The following is a 21669-nucleotide window of genomic DNA, read 5'->3' as shown; positions in this document are numbered from 1 at the left end:
ATTTTAAGTGGAGCTCAGTCCTTTCAATAAACTGATTTTTTTTTAAGAGGAAATTAAAATGCCAGTGCAGTAGTCCATTGGGAAGCTGGTTTATTTTCCATGTGTTGTCAACCTATTCTGAAGTTTAGCAACATCATTTAATTGGTGTGCTGGGTCTCCAGGGTCTGGCCAGCCATCATAGCTCAAAACTTAATTCCCAAAAGCCAACTGAGTGTCAAGGCTAACAAGGTCACAAGACAAGTTTTGAATGCATTTTTCAAAAGTTAAACTGCAATTTTCACCATTCCAAGGGTGACCTCATTCAGAACCCTGTACCTTTTCACCAGCATTCCAAGAGTTAAAATTATTGCGAGTGTCATCCCTTATTCGAATATGAAATTTCATTTTGGAGTTGGGCAGGGGTGGGGGTGGGGGTGGGGAGGAGGTTCCTTTTCTTCTGTTTCATTCACTTGAGGTGGATTTCTGTCACTGAATGATTTTTTGGAGGCAGTAGTGGTCTCACTGGCTGGATCGGAAGCAGGGTGGGTGGGGGTGTGTTGTGTGTGGCGGTGGTTCAGATGGGCGACTCCACTTCAGCCAGCAGCAGGACCTAGGTCAAATTTTATGGGCGGCAGCCAACAGCACTGCCACCAAAGAGGTGGTTGCTGCTGAGGCAGGCAGGCCTCAGCCTAAAGCTGGTAGGCGAAGACAGAATTTAAAATAATCAAAGGGCCTCGAGCTCTAGTGCTGGAGGGAAAGCCCTCCTGGAAAATTGTTGGGGCAGCGGGATTGCCCTACCTGCCCGTAGCCCCCTCCGTTTCAAAAAACCTTTCCCCCAGTCTGCCGCTGGAAAACCTACTCTATTTAGCTGACAGTCTCCTTACATGCTGGAGTGGGGGGGGGGTCGATCTGCTATTGTCAAAATGGCACCGTTACATTCCCCCTAATTGGGGGTGTTTAATTACGGAAGCTGGTAAATGCACCATGGTGTTGGATCAGCTTGCCGCGATTTTGCTAGTTCCTCTCCACCTCATCTCCTGAGGAAGAGTTAAATTCCGGCCAGTGAGTCGGGAAGTCTACTATGCTTGATCAGACCCAAATTTTCCTTACAGCGGGAAGGAGGGTGCTCAAACAGATGGTCAACTAAGTTAGGGAGGTGAGTAGAGTTAAGTCTCAGGAGAGAATCCATTTTTCCATCTCAGTTATAGGAAATCATTTTTCTGCTCTGAGTTTCTCTGGTGACTGAGGCAGGGAAGAGTTGAGTTTCTCAATTGGTTTGGGGGAACTATGGTGGGGGGGTTGCTGGGCCAGTGGCATCAGAAGGGCTCAAACTTTGTGTCAACTTTCACAAAAGGTCGGAGGAAAAAGTTCCTGTTTTAAAAACTCCCCAAAAAATCATGCATTGGTTTCAGTCATTGGAAACATTACTTTCACTACTGTCAGCTCCACAGGGTGTGGTGGTGCTCCTCATGAGGTATGGAATGGAGGGGTTTCTGTTTGTTATCCTGAGAGCAGAGTACAAAGTATTTACCATTCCACTATCTTGGAGAAAGATTTAACTTGAACCGCTGGTCACTTTGAGGGCATTTAAACACAACTTTGTTTGTGAAGGGAATTTACACTTCAAGATTTGGCGAGGGGGCTCTATGGAGTTATTTTCAGAATTTTTGTTAGAATTTAGGTGAAGGATTGAAGGCTCAGCAAATGAAGGAGTGACTGAAAACTTTATGACTTCAAGATACTTCAAACTGGCTGAAGGAGAAAGAGAGAATAAAATGAGGCTGTCACGAAATTTTTGTTGCATCTTTACCATACTTAATGAGCCACCAAACAGGTCCCTAAAGCATCTTCAGTATGTTCCAACCACTCATCATTTTTAATATATAGTAGATTAGTTGATCGCTTCTCCTCCGTTTCATTCCTTGCTACAACCCTTTTGGCTGAGTTTGACGCTCCAACTCACTTCCCTGCCGGGAACTGGTAGAGAAACAGCATTCATTGTTTCTTTGTGGCACCATCCTCCGTACCAGTTTCATCAGTTAAGAGAGAATGATGTAATGGGGACAGGAATTATACAGAAACTGCAAACCCATCATTTATCCATAGGTATGGCAAGAAAAAGATGTCACCAGATCCTTGGTGACCTAAGCAACCACAGAATGCAACAGCCAGAGGAGAAGAAAAAAGCCAAGAAACCTTTGCAGTAATTAAACAGCCCGAAGAGCATGTAACACAATAAAAAGGAATGACTTCCCCACTGGGGTTTACTTTCCCTTAAAAACTCAATTTACTAGATAGGCTGAGCTCCACTTTAAATTATTTATCAAAAACTCTTTCTTAGGCCTGACCAATAAACTAAGGATCCAAGTTTAAAAAATAAATATTAACCCTATTAGTGTCAAGTCACATTAGAAGCCACAGCACCTGACATTAGCATCAATTAAAGAAAACAGAACATGATAATTAATGAAATATTTAAAAATACTGTGCCCACGGGTTAAAAAGAACAAAATAAAACCCACTGTGCTTCCTTCTGCTCTTTAATCCAACACTGAAATCACTGCTAAATTTGGTTAGTTTCTGAACCTTATACATAGACCTTCAGGTATAGTTCTTGTATAAATAAGCAGTTAGAAATGGTTGAACAAGCTTCACTTCTGGCATGCCCTCGAGAACGGGTCTGAAACTACTTGACCATGCTACAATATCTTCAAAAATTATTTTCTGTACATCTTAAACACTGATTGTTTTAGGAGGTGGAATCAGAGACACACACATATTAGTAATTGCATAATGTGTTTTCTTATTATTAAAAATCTGTCCAGAATTTAGCCCAGCCACTATACAGGAAATAGTTATGCCCATTCAGATATCAATATGCTTATAAGCATAAGGGAAAAAAACAGCCTGTTTCAGACCAATGTTTCAATTACCTGTAAGGTATAAGAGAACAACCATCAGTGTAGCGTCTCAGATAAGGGGCGGGGGGGAGAGAGAGGGGGAGAGAGACACAAGCTCTCTGTAACGTGACTCTCCTAGCAATGCGGTGTATTCCCACCATCACTGCTTGTATCTACAGAAACCTGTCGTTAGCTGGGAGGACTCGCTTTTGCCCATTCCAAAAAGCAATGCTTGGTTTTATCGAATAGGTGCATTTTTCTCGGAACATTAAGATCATCCAGGGCTGCAATGTTCGACACTTCCATATCGAAACCAACTGATTTAGTGCTGTACAGGCTCCTCCAACTGTGAAGGATAATTAGAAACTAGCTCTTATGAGCTGGATCAAACACAGAGCCAGGTTACCAAACACACATAGAAAACAATTCTAAAGATTCATAGTATTCTTTAAATTATTTTGAAAAGGTCTCATCTCGTCACATTAGAGGAATCACTTTAATGTAACCCTGATATAAACAAATATTTCTCATCTCATTTTGTCTATTTTCTATTGTGGTGTCTCATTACACACAAGTCTGTTCATGTGCAATGTTCCTGTACATTTATACTAGCCATGCAGAATCCTATTCTACTAACGCCGAGGCAGAGGAGTGCTACTGCTGTCTCCTAAAGGAAAATATACGGTTTACCTGCTATCATAAGTTTTCACAAGTTTTCACAAATCACAGAGAAAGTATTATTGAATAATTGTCAAGCAAAATTTTCAACCAACAAAAACTTTCAGTGCTTGAGTAGGATAAAAAAAATCCTCCTTCCTTGTAGACCCTGACTCAGTCTATAATTCATAACTTCCTTGATTGGTTTCCAAACCAACTAACTCTGATTTTCACAACGACCAACAATCAAAAGTTTTGGGCACATTTTCAAGACACCTCATTCACAACTGCCCGAAAGACCGTCAGTAATTCCTAATCTCCATCGTTACTACTGACCTCCATGCAAACCTCAACTGGGTACAGGCATCTAGCATTCATCACCACTTATGAAACCTAATCTTTCAGAGACGGACAGCTGCATGTGGCAAAAGCTGAACAGCTATTTTTTGTAACTGGGTGTTGTTGAACAGCAGGATATGTCAATTAACAGGAACAACTAATATTTAAATTTTACAATTCAAGAATTATAAAACCACACAAATGTGCAAGAATGAATTCTTAATGTACACATCTATTTTGTGGGTTAAAAAAAAAGCTCAAGCATTTTTTCTCAAATCAACCTCCTTTAACCATCTGGTTGTAATGTAATATATTCAAGATGAAGTCGGGTAACATTTCTATATATATGCAAGTCTTTTTTCTCCCAAAAATCTCTTAACATTAACTATTACAATTTGCCAAAGTATTGTAATGCATCACTTATACACTAAATATGAAGCTGAGCTAAAGCGTTTCTACGAGTCACTGAATACTAACAATCAAAATTTATAAAGAACTCTGGACTAACAAGACTGATGGATGATTTAAAGCTAAATTCGGAGTTACTGAAATGGCAAACTGGTGAACAGTAGTTTACTTGAGGAATTTGTAGTATTTCCTAATAGTGAGGCTAAGTCGCATTTGTCACATTCATTTTTAACAGGCACAAATCTTGACCTGCAGAGGCATTATTAACCAACTGTTAGTTCCATCTTCAAAAGTCAACCATCTCTTTTGGGTTTGCAGTTCCCGGTTTAAACCAAAATTAATTGGAAAACCTCTGCATAGCAAGGCTAGTGCTACAATTAACACTTTTATTGCACAAGATCACACTATGTACAGAACAATGTGTTAATTAAAGAGGTATTCAACTTAGCACTTTACCGACTGACATTTCAGCAGTACATTTTGACATTTGTTGCTCTTTTTGAATTCAATGCTTGTGACCCTTTTTAAAAGGAAAGCAAACAGATTTTGCTGTTCTTATCTATTTGATGATCCATTTTGATAAAACATAATTGTTACCAAATTTATTATACTTTCGTATTATTTAACCCTAGCTTCATTTATCTGATTTAACTGCAAGATACATGGGTGTGGGGGGAGGGGGTAGTGGTTAAAAAAACATAATATTTAGAAAGTGAAAATTTCCCACAACATTGCACAGGAGCAATTTCCTTTTCAAGAAGAGAAAATTATGTGTTGCAGCAATGTTCTATCAGAAAAACAGCAAGAAAAAAGTTGGGGAAAACTGTGCGTGAAGGAAAATAGAAACAGTGCGTAAACACCATTACAAAAGGGATAAAAATGAAGCAAGGAAAAGCAGAATAGGAATTATTGTATACTATTAGCCTTGACTGTATCTGTAAGCTCCGCCCACCAAAACACTTATCAAGGAGAGTAAAATAATGCTCTGTACGAACACGGTGTTACGGACTCTTCATTCATTGAATACCACTTAGATTCAAAATAGCATTTGCCTTGATCAAGTCAAAACATAACAGACGGTACACAAATAGAATGTTAGCTGCTCTCCAGGAAATGCATTGTTCAAAATTTTACCTTTCTGGTTCAATGCTGCCTTCTACCAAACCCATTCTTTGGAATATTAGGCTATACTTTGTTGCAGATATGGGGATGTAACTTCTAGATTCCATGCTGAGCCCTGGTCAAATGGGTTCAGAAGGCAAAGCTCAGCAGCTCCAAAAATTCATCATCAAATTTCTGTTACTGTACATCAGTCACAGAGAAGCTTTCAGTCTAGCCAGTCAGGGGAAATAGTTTTTGCTCTGGGTTGTAAATCATTGATAATTTATGAGTGAATATTTTAAAACACTGACTTGATTCCTATCCAATGTTTGTAGTTACCCACTTAGGAAGGTATGCAGTTCATTCACTAACACATCACTAGCTCAATTCTGAAAGCTACCGCTAACCATCTGTAACCAGATTAAAAAAATAGATACCATGAATAAAGATGCGGAGAAGAAAAAAAACAGCTCTTTCAACATCAAAATCATGCTTAAGATTCAATCTATGTTTAATTTGAAGCTTCTCACAGATAAACCTTACACCTGTTAAAATCATTATTGTGTGCTCAGACTAGATAATTAAGAATAAACGTAAAAAAGGTGCAGTAGACAAAAATAAATAAAAAACCTTAGCTTTCTTTAAAAATGAAGCACAAAATTCCAGAATAATCAATAGTGTAACAGCACAGTCATTCACCTAATTACATGTTCCTGATCACCTACAACTGAATCCAAATTGCCACAAAGCTGACAACAGTAGCCTGCAGTATTCACGTAAAGCACAACTGTGCCTCTATACAAGATTAGAAATGCAAAAATCAGGGGATTCAGTATTTTTTAATGTTCAGTAGAACCTTCAATCGTTTATTTATGTGCATTTTTCACAGGAACAAGACTTCACCCTCTCTCCTTCCCCAAGATAAAGTCAACAAGGTAGAAGGCCTTTCATTTGTCTAAATACAAAACTCTTTAAATGAATTTCAAGATGTCAAAATCGTAGAGTAGCTGTTTATTTAGTAAATATTTCGTTTGTTCATTAGTATTTGAATGTGAATACTTGAAAGCTACACAAAATTGCAAATATATATGCAAATAAAGCAGCGTGGATATATAAGTGGCATCTAACTTCTTTAAATGTCTAAAATGGCCCCAGGTCATGTTTAGGAAAAGTTAAGCTGAGTAAGTTTGCGTCTGCTGGAGCTGCGGGAAAGATTGGTGGAGCGAATAATGGGGAGTGTTTGCAGTGACTATAGACAGGCCCCTAGCGGCTCAACAGCCGGCTTCAGCGCTTCACTCGCTGACAGACAGCGGCCAAAACGGCCAACTGACCGGGTACGGTGGGGGAGAGAGAGCGCTTCAGTCTCAGGGCAAGGCAGTTAACACCACAAAACAGCCTGCAAACTGGACCTTCGGACACATTTTAACCCGCTTTTACACTTGGAGGCGAACTAGCTCGGCGGCCAGTACGGGAGAAGTGTCTCTCTCTCTCTCTGTCTCTATATATATATATATATGAAACGGGCTGTGTATGTGTTCTCTCTCTCTAGACTCAAAGTGTTCTGTTAGTTTGTTTCCAGATAGAGGAAACAAAAAGGTTTTCCATCGCATGCAACAATTAATAATCCCCTTCTGTTACCAGTCACTGGAAGAGTACATGCTTGTGGAAACATACTGTTACTTGTGGTTGTCACAGAAACAAAGAATCCAGCCGTGTTAATGCACCTTGACAAATGGGAAATCTGAGCTGAGTTCCTCATCTGAAGAGAGTGGGTCCCCACCCCCCAAGGAGCCGCCTCTCTCCCCATTACTCCAGCCACATCTCCCACCTCCGCTTTCACTGAAGACCGGCCCGGGGGAGGGGGCGGGGAAGGGGTAAGAAACCAGCTCCATTTTAACCCCTCATTTTCCGTTGGGGAAACCTGCGAACAAGAGTTCTGGATGCAAGGGAAGGGAAAGAATAAGAAACAAACTAAATTAATGTGGCCGAGGAAAGTAAAGAGATTGTGTGAAGCTGGCGAAATTTAAATCCTACTCCAATAAAAAAAAACATATATATAGACACACAAGACAACAAGTCCGGCTACAGTTTCATGAGTAGGTCTCTCCAGTGCAAAAATAAAGAGGAAAGAAATATCTGGGCGCCGCTCGGATTTGTCCTGAGGAAATCTCAGTCATCCCGGACTTCAAATCCACCTCCAAATCCTCTCGTTTTCCCTCTTTGCAATTTTTAAACCTCTTGTTCATGCACTCGACGGCCAGAGACAGAAAAAGAAAAAAAATCGCACAAGGGAGCCAAGAATATTTTACAGTTTTGTGTTCCTGCACTTATTTCTCTGCCCCCCCCCCCCCTTTAAAGAGCGAAATAAATCTAGCTCTCCCCTCAAACACACACCTTCATTCACCAGGCAGGAATTTCCAACTCCAGACAAGACACGGACAAGCTTCAACCATAGCAATGCAAAGAGCAAAAAAAAAGATTAAAAGATCCTCTTCGGATTATAAGATGGAGAGTTGGGGGTGGGGGGGGTGTGAAGAGGAAGAGGAGGGGGGGGTGAAGAGGAGGGGGAGGAGGGGGGGGTGAAGAGAAGAGGCAAGGTTTACCTCAGCATTGCCAGCTCCGTCAGTAGCAGCCGCCGCTCTCGGGCATTACTCTGCCAGCATTAATCCAGTGCTGCGGGCTCCGGCCCCCCGAGTAATCCAACATCGAAGCGGCTCGCAGCTTCCTCGGCAACACCGGGCGGGAAGGAAAGCGCCGAAATAATTTTTGGGAAAAGAATTGAACGTCTCGAGAGGAGATTTGGGGGTGGGGGTGGGGGTGGTGGTGTATGGGTGTCAGCGTTCAAAAGTGTGCGAGTGTGTCCAGGAATCCCCAGCGTGTCCGCTCCTCTCAGTGCAGCGCCGTGCGGATCCTAGACATGTTTATATATATATTTTTTTAAAAAGAGCAAACGGGCGGCGCTTCTCTCCAGGATCTACTCACTCACTCACTCATTCTCTCCTCTCTCTTTCTCCCAGTCTCTGAAATCTCCGAGACACTCTGGAGGGAGGAGGAGAGGTCAATCCGCTGACGTCAGGCACATCAGGATACACCAATGCTCCACTCTCAGTCTCACTCTCCACACACACTCAAATGAGCTACAACATCAAGGTAGGCTGTCAACAAACCCAAATGCCTACAGAGCTTTAAAGGAATGTGAATATCAAGCCAGAGAAATATATATATATATATGTGTGTATATGTATGTAAGCAGCCTTCCATCAGTCTCACGGTTCATGCAAAACACAAACTCAAAGTCAGCTACGGGCATTTTTTTTTGTTCAGAACAAGAGAATCAGATATCAGCAGCAGCCTCCCAATCTCGGGCTTCTGGCTGAATAGAAACACACTGACCTGAAGGATTTATACCAAACCAGAGGTCTTATATAACCGGTACTACACCAGTGAGTCTCTACTCAGTGCAGACACTCCCGGAGCTACAGAATTACAATCAAACGAAGAAATTATAAATGCTCAACCTGAAAATGTGGTATAAGAACTTGTATTTATACAGCATCTTTAAACTAAGTTTTTAAAAAATCCTTCCCAGGCTCTCCACAGCAGCATTATGGGACAAAACTTTACTGAAGAGAGGCATGCTGCTGAAGATTTTCATCTTGCACTCATCAGGGCAAACACAAGAATGTCAAATTTCAGACCATCACAACAACGTCTCCAAATTGTTGTGAATGTTTGAAATTTGGCATTCTTGCATTTATCCCAGTGCATGCAAGACAAAAAAGCTTCAGCAACATATCTCTCTTTTCAGCAATAGACAGAATTTTATTTAAAAGGCAGTTGTTCAAACAGCTTGGTCAAAGTGATAAGTTTAAGGACTGATTTAAAGGAGGATAACAACAACAACTTTCAATTATTTAACACCTAAAACAGCCCAAGTCACTTCAGAGGAGCATTATCAAGACCTATTTGACAGCAAGCTTAATAAAGAGCTATTAGGAGAGAACTTGAACAAATAGGTAGGTTTAAAGGGGCAGAGTTTTAATGGGGGAGAGAGAGCTAGAGAGGCAGGGGGTTTAAGGAGGGAATTCCAAAATTCCAAAACGGCGGCTTGGTAGTACAGAACTTGATTATTGCTAAAAAGAGGGAAATGTTGCTGAAAATGTGTTCATTTACACTTGCTAGGAGTGAAATACACAGGGACACATTCTCGGCAAACAAAAGAAATATGTTCAAGCCACGCACATTTTTTTTAAAAATTACCTCAGAGCCTGGGGAGCTTATAGTTCACAGCTGCATTCTCCGTGGCAATGTTTTGGTCAATCAGAGTCAACTTTGACAGAGATTCAGCATCTTTTTCTCCTGTAGTATAAATTGTTATGACTTTTTGAAATTTGGCATTCTTGCATTTGTCCTGATGAGTGCAAGATGAAAAGCTCTGGCAACATGTCTCTCTTTTCAACACTATCTAGAGGTTATGTTCCAGGCCCCTGAAGGCACACCCACCAATGGTGGTGCAATTATAATTTAAAATATGCAAGAGGGTAGAATTAGAGGAGGGAAGATATCTCAGAGAGTTATAGGGCTGAAGGAGATTACACAGCTAAGGAGGGATGAAGCAGTGAAAGATGTGGAAAGAAGGATAAAAATTTTAAAATTGCTAGACCAGAGCCAATGCAGGTCAGCAAGCAATGGGGGTAATGGTAAACAGGACATGGTGCAGATTAGGATATAAGTAACAGATTTTTGAATGAGCTCAAGAATCTGGAGGGTTAAAAGTGGGACCCTGGCCAGGAAAGCCAAGTCTAGAAGCTACAAAGGCATGGATGAGAGTTTCTGCAGTAGAGTAGCTAAGGCAGGGTCAGAGATAGGTGATGTTACAGAGGTTGTAGTAGGTGGTTTTGGTGATGGAGCAGACATGTGGTCAGAATCTCAGCCCGGGGTCATGTAGGATGCCAAGGTTGCAAGCAGTCTAGTTCAGATCAGATAGTGGCCAGAAAAAAGAATGCAGTTGGTACGGAACAGTGTCTGTGGTGGGGACCAAAGACAATGATGTCAGTCTTCTGAAAATTTAATTGGTGGTTACTTACACAGGATATAAGGTACGGGAACAGGCCATTCTGCCCAACCAGCTCATGCCAATAATAAAAACAAAAAGCTACTGCGGATGCTGGAAATCCAAAACAAAAACAGAATTACCTGGAAAAACTCAGCAGGTCTGGCAGCATCGGTGGAGAAGAAAAGAGTTGACGTTTCAAGTCCAACATGATCCTTCAACAGAACTGAAGTATAGTTAGGAGAGGGGTGAAATATAAGCTGGTTTAAGGTGGGGGGCTGGGGGAGAGAAGTTGAGGGTGGGGTGGTTGTGGGGACAAGCAAGCAGTGATAGGAGCAGATAATCAAAAGATGTCACAGACAAAAGGATCAAAGAGGTGTTGAAGGTGGTGATATTATCTAAGAAAAGTGCTAATTAAGAATGGATGGCAGGACACTCAAGGTACAGCTCTAGTGGGGGTGGGGTGGAAAGACTGACAAAGTATTAGTTGTAGATTTAAAAATAATGGAAATAGGTGGGAAAAGAAGAATCTATATACATTATTGAAAAAAAAGAGGGGGAAGAAACGGGGTGGGGATGGGGGGAGGGGGAGTTTAAGATCTAAAGTTGTTGAATTCAATATTCAGCCCGGAAGGCTGTAAAGTGCCTAGTCGGAAGATGAGGTGCTGTTCCTCCAGTTTGCGTTGAGCTTCACTGGAACAATGCAGCAAGCCAACGACAGACATGTGGGCAAGAGAGCAGGGTGGAGTGTTAAAATGGCAAGCGACAGGGAGGTTTGGGTCTTTCTTGCGGACAGACCGCAGGTGTTCTGTAAAGCGGTTGCCCGGTTTGCATTTGGTCTCTCCAATGTAGAGGAGACCGCATTGGGAGCAACGAATGCAGTAGAGTAAGTTAGGGGAAATGCAAGTGAAATGCTGCTTCACTTGAAAGGAGTGTTTGGGCCCTTGGACGGTGAGGAGAGAGGAAGTGAAGGGGCAGGTGTTGCATCTTATGCGTGGGCATGGGGAGGTGCCATAGGTGGGGGTTGAGGAGTAGGGGGTGATGGAGGAGTGGACCAGGGTGTCCCGGAGGGAACGATCCCTACGGAATGCCGCTAGGGGGGATGAAGGGAAGATGTGTTTGGTGGTGGCATCATGCTGGAGTTGGCGGAAATGGCGGAGGATGATCCTTTGAATGTGGAGGCTGGTGGGGTGATAAGTGAGGACAAGGGGGACCCTATCATGTTTCTGGGAGGGAGGAGAAGGCGTGAGGGCGGATGCGCGGGAGATGGGCCGGACACGGTTGAGGGCCCTGTCAACGACCGTGGGTGGAAAACCTTGGTTAAGGAAGAAGGAGGACATGTCAGAGGAGCTGTTTTTGAAGGTAGCGTCATCAGAACAGATGTGACGGAGGCGAAGGAACTGAGAGAATGGGATGGAGTCCTTACAGGAAGCGGGGTGTGAGGAGCTGTAGTCGAGGTAGCTGTGGGAGTCGGTAGGCTTGTAATGGATATTGGTGGACAGTCTATCATCAGAAATTGAGACAGAGAGGTCAAGGAAGGGAAGAAAAGTGTCAGAGATGGACCATGTGAAGATGATGGAGGGGTGGAGATTGGAAGCAAAATTAATAAATTTTTCCAGGTCCCGACAAGAGCATGTTCCAGTCCTACTCCAGCCCCCTCCCACAACTCTTTCTCCGGTACATCGATGATTACTTCGGTGCTGCTTCATGCCTCATATATTTCACCCCTCTCCTAACTATACTTCAGTTCTGTTGAAGGGTCATGTTGGACTCGAAACGTCAACTCTTTTCTTCTCCACCGATGCTGCCAGACCTGCTGAGTTTTTCCAGGTAATTCTGTTTTGGTTTCAGCTCATGCCAATGCTGTATGTCGGACAAGCTAAAATATAATTTCACTAAAATTGCTCTATGTGCCACAATATCTTTAGCAATGTGGGGTGATGGGGGGGTGGCATGCAAAAAAGATGGCAGGAATACATGTGCACAGCAGCCCTGAGTATTTGAAGCTATTCCATTCCTCAAGCAGCTCTCAGCTATACTGAGCTTCTTTAGCAAGTTGAGAAATTATCAAATATCAGTTTCAAAACAACAGCACATGCCCCAGCTACTTTTGATTTTTAAAAAATATTGCAGAACTATGCTTTTGCTCCAGTAATTTCCCAAGGAAAGGATAATTCCATACATGTTTAAGTGATGCCAAAAAACATTTTACTATTAGTAGGAGCAATGAGTTTATGCTACTCAAGATGGTGCTGACTGTGCCAGTTTGACCATTGTTGCATTTTCTTTTACTGCTATTTCTGTTTATAGTAACTTGAGGAATGAGGGCAGAATTCTGATCTGCAATTCCAAAGCTTGGAAGTTTATCCCTTAGATGGATCAGCAAGAACGTAAGATGGGCCCATGAAGTCCAATGCAATTCAGTTCTCTGTATTGGCACACACACAAAAGTCGATCAGGTACATTCTGGGTATCAACTTCAAACTGGGAGGGTCAAACAGGTTGAACCCCTTTCAAGGGTAACTGTAGTATTACTGCACAAACATATTTATTCCGAGAACAATCCAAATTACAATGTTCTCTGTTTCTGGGAGTTTCTTCAATTGCATATTAGACTGCTTTTTTTCAACATTTTCCAAAATTAATATCTTCAGAGGTTATATAAAAGAAGGCGGATGTGTACTATTACAATTTGGATTTCTTCCCTTGTATTTATCTCATGCTCACAGTAAAAAACTAACTCTCCATATATGTGGATTGCATTTCTTAGAAGTAAATCTTTCACACTTTGGCATGACATGAACAGGATGGCACACCACAAAATGAACAATTATTCTTTTACACAGCGTTATTCAATAGATAACATGGGTTGCCTCCGTGTTCTTCTATCGAGTCCAAGTATGATAAACACATCACTGGACTATTATGTTCCAGCCTAAACTAATAATTACATTGCTTTACAAGAAGGGCACTAGTAAAAACACAATATCAGTGTAATAAACTTTTTCAAAAGAGCGAAAAGTCCTGATTTTGCAGCAATTCCTTTCATGAACTTTTGAACCAATCTTTGATAACAGTTAAACAGTGTTTGTACCCTGGTTAACACATGTGTCAATAAATCTACCTGCACTCAAGTAGCCATTTTTCCTTACAGAAACTACAGAAATGTATATTGTGAAATAATATTGTCTTTGGTTACCCCAGATTTCAAGATAAAGGATATTTTAAAAAAGGAACCTGAAAATCAAATTATTCTGTCCATTTTGATGGTTAAATTAATATTGTTTTCATGCTATAAATTGGCTATGTGAGATAACCAGCGTCCCTTTTAATTAACATGAGTAAACAAAAAGATTACCTGGCATTAACAACATTGCTGTTTGTGGAAGCTTGCTGTGTACAAATTGGCTTCGGCATTTCCTACAATACAATAGTGACTACACTGTAAAGTGCTTTGAGATCTCTTGAGTTTGTGAAAGGTGCTATATAAATGCAAGTTTTACTTTCTTTTAGTCTCTGAATCCATACTGTTCAGAAAGCCACTAAACTGAAGGATTGAAATCAAACCAAAGAATAATATAGCCTCAGGAAGTTAAATTGGTTTGATATGTTCCAAGATAGAGTGAATTTACATGGTATGTGGAAGAAATGGGCAGTGAATTAAATGGCTTTTCTTATTTCAGGTTTTCTTGTATTTAGGTAACCAACAATCACATTCTCTTAGCTACTAAGCAACAGAATTTACACACATCCAGGAAACAGAATACGACCAACAATTCCCCCTGGCATCTAAACAGTATGCAGCAGACAGTCACTTGGTACATCTAACCACAGAATAGCATAACTAGCACTCTGCTCAGCACAAACACTCACTGAGTTAGGATAAAGTAGGGTAAAGTCTTTGTCAGGCTTTAAATAATGTACAATCAACACCTTTTCAATCTCTATTTATTACACAATGTCGTTATGAGATTGAGTTACAGGATTTAACTATCTAGGGAATGATCTACAAGCAATGTCAGTCAGAGAATCTGGGAGAAGATTTTTCCGAGCCACCATAGGGGATATCTGCCACATCAGGAAGTCTACTTTGAAAATATGTATCAAACAAGTAACAGAAGGTACAGGTGCAAGGAGAAAATCATTACTTTTCATGTGGAAAAGAACCAACAGCGGAACAGAGAACAGAGCTTATGCTGGTCTATGGGGTGGTAGAGATTTACATAAACATGTATAATGTCTATAGTGTCTCAATAGGCCATTCAGCCCAAGAGCTCTATGTTGTTCATGAGCCTCCTCTCACTATCTGTGTCTCCCCCATGACCTTATCTAACTTTACCTTAAATATATCTGTGCTATTTATAAAATGGAGATAAAATGTGCACAGTAGTCCAAATGCAGTCTGACCAAGGTTTGATACAAGTTTAACACAACTTCTCTGCTTTTTAATTCTATCCCTCTAGCAATGAACACCAGTGCTTCGTGACAGGATCTCTGCCTCTCTCTTTTGCCCTGTTCAACTTCATTGCTTTCCATTTCTCTCCTGGTGTTTGACAAGGTGTTTACTAAAACTCGCTTTCCACCTATCACTGGCCCTCTATCCAGCTCTACCTATCCCCCTATCCCCCTCATTCCCCCCACCCCCCCCCCACTTTAAACCAGCTTATATTTCACCTCTTTTCTATTTTTCCTTAGTTCTGTTGAAGAGTCATACAGATTCGAAACATTAACTGTGTTCCTCTCCACAGATGCTGTCAGACCTGCTGAGTTTTTCCAGGTATTTTTGTTTTTGTTTTGGATTTCCAGCATCTGCAGTTTTTTGCTTTTGTATCAGTGATTCATTGGCCTTTTCAATGGCCCTATCAACCTACATCACCACTTTTAGTGATCTGTGTACTTGTACCCCCAGATCCTTCTGCTCCTCTACCACATTTAGACACGTATTTTCCAAATAGCATGTGACCTCTTTATACTTCCTACCAAAACATACCACTTTACACTTATGGTGAAATTCATTTGCCATTACACTCTGATTCTGTGAGTTTATTAATGTATTTTATTTTGTTGCCACACTAACAGTTTGAGACTCACCTCTAGTGGTTCTACTGGCCATAAAAAATGAGGCGAAGTACTTAGTGTACTTATGTGGGAATCTGTGCTCCTTATTGCATCCCAAAGAGTTTGTACTCTTATGTTCAGCCAGTATCTGATCACAGAAGTGTTGTTGTGCACCCTTCAGTCCTCTGAGTCTGGTGTTTTGTTCCCTTTGTCCCATCATTGCGGTAGAACCATGATTCAACCTGACCTATTTGCCAGAACTTGTTCCTGAAAGCCCTTACATCTCTTTAAAACTCATCTCTACCTCTGAAAACTTTCTCAAAACCTACTTTTCATCCATGATTTTGATCATTCCTCCTAATTTCTCCATGGCTCGCCTTATTGCCTTGTCAATTTTGATTTATTTATTTTCTTTCCTCCCGACTCTCAATAAAGCATCTTGTGATATTTTCTACATTAAAGGATCTGCATGAATGTCAGTTGTTGGTGCTGACAATGACCTTTATCCACGAAACAGCCATGCTGCCGTCATTATGTGACAGCCTACGCTGCCCATTCTTTTTTCTGAAGAAACATAAAAATTTACTTGATAGCCCAGGGTTAATCTCCATATCCTTGGTTGTTGAGTTTATTGCAAATGAACAGAGGGGCATTTGAGGCTGGAAGTTTGAGAATCTGTTTGATGTGGCTGCCCCACCTCCAATTGCAAGAAAGGCATGAAAAGACAAAAAAGAACCTCCAATCTTAAGCTTGCAGCCAACCAAAAGCACACTTTACTTCAGCTCCATTGCTAATGGCCTGCTTTATGTTTCAAGAAAGAAGAAAGAATTTGCATTTATATAGTGCCTTTCACAACCTGAGGCCATCCTAAGTTGCTTTTAAGTACTTCTAAGTACTACATCCAATTCTGTGGTATAGTCACTGTTGCAGTGTAAGAAAGTTTCCTTTGCAAATGTTCAAAACTTTCCCTGAGAGATAGAGAAACCTTAGTGTAGATGTTTCAATTTTATCCAAATTCATATTCAACATTAGATCAAATACTTTTCTCCTCCCTTGTATGACACAATCCGATGACTTTTACCCTAACAGATGTTTGAGAACTTAATGATGTTGTCCTGAGGTCAACTTGAAATTTCAACTGCTGCCAAAGAATTTCTATTACAATAACGTCAACATCATTATCACATTAACATAGTATTCCATGATAAACAAGATAAAATGAAATGTTTTCCCCAAATTTTCTCCCTTGCTCTTCCTCTCCTGTGGGCAATGACTCTTGTAGCATATTGTTCTATAGACCATAAGACATAGGAGCAGAAATTAGGCCATTCAGCCCATCGAGTCTGCTCCGCCATTCAATCATGGCTGATAAGTTTCTCAACCCCATTCACCTGCCTTCTCCCCATAACCTTTGATCCCCTTACCAATCAAGAACCTATCTATCTCGGTCTTATATACACTCAATGACCTGGCCTCCACAGCCTTCTGTGGCAATAAATTCCATAGATTCACCACTCTCTGGCTAAAGAAGTTTCTCCTCATCTCTGTTCTAAAAGGTCTTCCCTTTACTCTGAGGCTGTGCCCTCGGATCCTAGTCTCTCCTACTAATGGAAACATCTTCCCCACATCCACTCTATCCAGGCCTTTCAGTATTCTGTAAGTTTCAGTCAGATCCCCCCTCATCCTTCTAAACTCCATCGAGTATAGATCCAGAGTCCTCAAACGTTCCTCATACGTTAAGCCTTTCATTCCTGGGATCGTTCTCGTGAACCTCCTCTGGAACCTCTCCAGGGCCAGCACATCCTTCCTGAGATACGGGGCCCAAAATTGCTCACAATATTCTAAATGTGGTCTGACCAGAGCCTTATAAAGCCTCAGCAGCACATCCCTGCTTTTATATTCTAGTCCTCTTGAAATTAATGCCAACATTGCATTTGCCTTCCTAACTACCTGGACCAGATGGATTACACCCCAGAGTTCTGAAGGAGATAGCTGAAGAGATAGTGGAGGCATTAGTGGTGATCTTTCAGGAATCACTCGAGTCAGGGAGGGTCCCAGAGGACTGGAAAATCGCTAATGTAACCCCCCCTGTTTAAGAAGGGAGTGAGGCAAAAGACGGGAAATTACAGGCCGATTAGTCTGACTGCGGTCATTGGTAAGATTTTAGAGTCCATTATTAAGGATGAGATTTCAGAATACGTGGAAGTGCATGGTAAAATAGGGCAAAGTCAGCATGGTTTCATCAAGGGGAAGACAAATCTGTTAGAATTCTTTGAGGAGGTAATGAGTAGGTTAGATAAAGGAGAGCCAATGGATGTTATCTACTGGACTTCCAGAAGGCCTTTGACAAGCTGCCGCACAGGAGGCTGCTCAGTAAGATAAGAGCCCATGGTGTTAGAGGCAAGGTACTAGCATGGATAGAAGATTGGCTGTCTGGCAGGAGGCAGAGAGTGGGGATAAGGGGGTCCTTCTCAGGATGGCGGCCGGTGACTAGTGGAGTTCTGCAGGAGTCAGTGTTGGGACCACAACTTTTCACTTTATACATTAATGATTTAGATGAAGGAACTGAGGGCATCCTGGCTAAGTTTGCAGATGATACAAAGATAGGTGGAGGGACAGGTAGTATTGAGGAGGCAGGGAGGCTGCAGAAGGATTTGGACAGGTTAGGAGAATGGGCAAAGAAGTGGCAGATGGAATACAACGTGGGGAAGTGTGAGGTCATGCACTTTGGTAGGAAGATTAGAGGCATAGACTATTTTCTAAATGGGGAGAGAATTCAGAAATCTGGAGTGCAAAGGGACTTGGGAGTCCTAGTCCAGGATTCTCTTAAGGTTAACTTGCAGGCACAAGTTTATATTGGATATTGAGTGTTGGCAGACTTGTTAATCATGGGGGAAGTGGAAATCATTGCTGGAGTCTATTCCAGTCCTCATTCAATATTCACACATAAACTAGACTATGGTCAAGAATATGAATCTTGACTGATTTTATCCATCTGTAGACCAGTTATAGAGCCAGAACCATGGTCCACATGAGATTGGCTAAATCGGCACAAATGGTGGAGAGAAATTTGATTTTTTTCAAACTTGTTAACTTGAATACAACATCATTGCATTTATCCATTGAGATTCTGGGAACTAAGATTTTTTAATAAAATAGCAAATTCTCATAATTTTGTCCTAAAGAATTACAATGAACATTTTAAAACATATGATTTTGAACCTCCTTTAACTGTGGTTAAATTCTGATTTGATTTACGCTTAAAAATTGATCCAATCTTATCCACACCATTAGATTAATATTAGAGCTTGCATACCTTGGAAGAGATAATTTAACACACATTTAGGTTAGCACTAAGAACCATAAGATTTAGAACATTGTTGAAAAAGGTATAGGTGAAATTTTACTAAAGACCTAATTTTAGTTCAAAATTAAATATATTTTAATTGATTTTTTAAATCAAATTGAATCTTTAAAGTGGGACTGACTTTATGAGCCTTTGCTTGGAGTATAAAAGAATTAAAGCTACAGATCCAATTAGAATACTTTGCTCCCAGAATCAGTATCATACGCATAATTTTAAAAATAGTTGCTCCAGAAGAACTTATTAACTAAGAGTTGTAACTAACTATCAAATGTACTTCTGAATTACAGTTCTACTTTGCCCTAATGTTTGGAAGCATATTGCCTGCAGTAAGCTTCTATTTTACAATATTTAATTTCCCTTGTATACATAATGTGGCAATGCGCTTGGTTAAAAAAGCATAACTTCCTCTCCTTTGTATTGAGGCTCCCTTGAGGTGAAAGCTAACATTCTTTCGGCCTTTTGATTGCATTTTGTATCTGTCCAGAAGCTTTTAATGATTTATGCACTTGGACTCTCACGGAGAAACTTAACAGAAGGATCAGAGTTCTGCAACAAGATTATTACACACTCAGCTAGTCACGAAGCTTGACGGTGCTCAGTGAAGTCAATGCTATGTTAAAAATACTACATTTAAACATTAAATTTGGCTAATGAATGAGGGAATTATAAAATAAATCATGGCTGTAAATGTATAACAGCAAAGATTTCAGTGGTTCGTTATTAAGTGAGACACTTATCCTTATGGATTATCCAAGAGAATCCAGCCAGCTCTATAATAAGAAAGGTGTTCTGCATTATCCAAGAAAGCAGAAAGGATATACCCTAAAAGAGTACAATTAACTGTAGTGCATAGACATAATATTTATGGTATCATACTATGAATCACAGAACACCAGACTAATATCTGACACTGGCAATTAAATAAATCTAATCTTGTCCTGAACAATAGAGTTATATATTTGGAAAGATTTACAGTAGCCAGGAAATATTGTAGAAATATTGTCCTTAGCAACTGAGGTGGGATTATGTTGATCTAAGAAGACACGTTACATTCCTTAGCAATTTAATGTACAGGGATGGATCTAGCCAGATTCACTTCCATGGAAATTGGATATGCTCCAGTCTAATCTATGCACGATCCTGATTTAAGCAAACCTTTACGAGGCCCTAGTTTTCCCCAAGTCAAACAAGGTCATCAGCAGTAATAAAAACAGAAAGTGCTGGAGGTACTCAGCAGGAGGAGAAGAAGAGTCATATTCAACTTGAAATGTTAACTCTCTCTCTCTCTCTCTCACTCCACATGATGCTGCCAGACCTGATGAGTATTTCCAGTACTTTCTGTTTTTATTTCAGATTTCCAGCATCCACAGTATTTTGCTTTTATTTTAATGGTCATTAACAGGATCTTTTTGCTCAATTATATTCATTATGTAGAGCAGGACTCAATAAACTATATAAAAATGAGTGAGAATGTTCACATTATATTAGTTAGTCATCCTATACAGTATGATTTGTATTCAAAGTTTGTAAATAAATATGTTATACTCACTAACATAGGTAATATTAATAAGTCAGCACAAAGGACACAGAACACATTAGTGAGAATTCTTCAGGTAATACTTAAATAAATAATTTTAGAGAAAAGTAGCAGTATACAATTGCTCTATCTCATGTACAACTACAATATACATACAACGTGTGTTTTTCTGGATTATCTGATAAATTAACTGTTATTTTTGATTTGCTTAAGTAAGCATTTTTCATGTTAAAATTGTGTTGTCAGTTTACAATAAATAGGAAATAATTGTTTATAATTCACTTCATAGCTCCCCTGTTGGCTTAATGGATAAATGCATCAACAATATGGTAATGATCCTTATAAACCATAAAGGGGATTCTTGTCAACAGCCTGTACTGAGTCAGCAACTCTCAGCCCATGCAGAGTGCCTCAGCTTGAGAGGGTAAAATCAGTCTGGGCTATTTTATGATCCTTGTTGGAAAGGTTAACTTCAGGCTTAGCTCCAGTACACTGTACAGCCAAATAGCCTGCCGACATTCACTACCATAGCTTACAAACGAAGAACAGCCATTTACAAGGGTGCTAGTACCTACACCTTATCCTTAAGCAAGCCAGTATCTTCAGGAAGGAAACGAAAGGAGAGGGCAAAAGGACAGATCTGGACAAAATATGGAGAGAAAAGGAAAAATCTGCTCTATTTAAGACAAGCAGAAACAATAAAATATTTTGGAGTAATAATTGATACAGCACAATTCTCAGGATTCAGGTTTATTGTTTGAAGACAAAAATAGCTCAGAAACTCTTTGTACTTTGTAAGAGAATGGAACAGTTGTCTGCTAAACATGCATTACATTTTTATAACATAATTTATTTAATTGAAATGGATATACTGTACCTCAGGGTGAAGCGAAATTCAGCCATAACGACCTGCAAACAATTGAAAAATTAGACAATAAAGTTCTGATTTTAAAAAAATTGAAATTTAGTCCACTATATTAATTATTGTTTACTCATAAATAGGTACAACACAGCATCCTTTCAGGACAAAATAAACTGCACTGGCAAGAGCTCATATCCCTTAAAGATATTTTAAAGTTCCAATGACAAGGTGAATGAACGCCAGAGACACACTAAGTAAAATCTATCATCTGCCTTACATGCCAGAGTAGAAATTATCTATAATCTACAATGCATGATTGGAATAAATTAAATTCTGAGATACAAAATAAAAAGGCAGAAATCTTTTTTAAAAATGTTTTCTAAGCATCCCCAAGGTCATGACATATGC

The 21669-nt window shown here is 40.3% G+C and overlaps 1 protein-coding gene across 11 annotated transcripts in view; it reads right to left on the bottom strand.

Moving 5' to 3' along the window:
• The window catches only part of ptprda (protein tyrosine phosphatase receptor type Da), a 622540-nt gene extending 601247 nt beyond the window's left edge, over positions 1-21293 (bottom strand). For 10 of the 11 annotated variants that reach the window (XM_078570552.1, XM_078570557.1, XM_078570554.1 and 7 more), the window contains exon 1: positions 7988-8403. The gene's annotated coding sequence lies outside the window, so the exon portion shown is untranslated. Of the gene's footprint in view, positions 1-7987; positions 8404-21276 lie in introns of those variants that run through there. The other variant, XM_078570553.1, reaches the window with a different exon arrangement.
• Positions 21294-21669: the final 376 nt, after the last annotated feature.

This window comes from Cetorhinus maximus, chromosome 2 (assembly GCF_964194155.1).
Source record: "Cetorhinus maximus chromosome 2, sCetMax3.hap1.1, whole genome shotgun sequence".
Classification (NCBI taxonomy): domain Eukaryota; kingdom Metazoa; phylum Chordata; class Chondrichthyes; order Lamniformes; family Cetorhinidae; genus Cetorhinus; species Cetorhinus maximus.
This window is presented reverse-complemented; position numbering and strand designations above follow the sequence as displayed.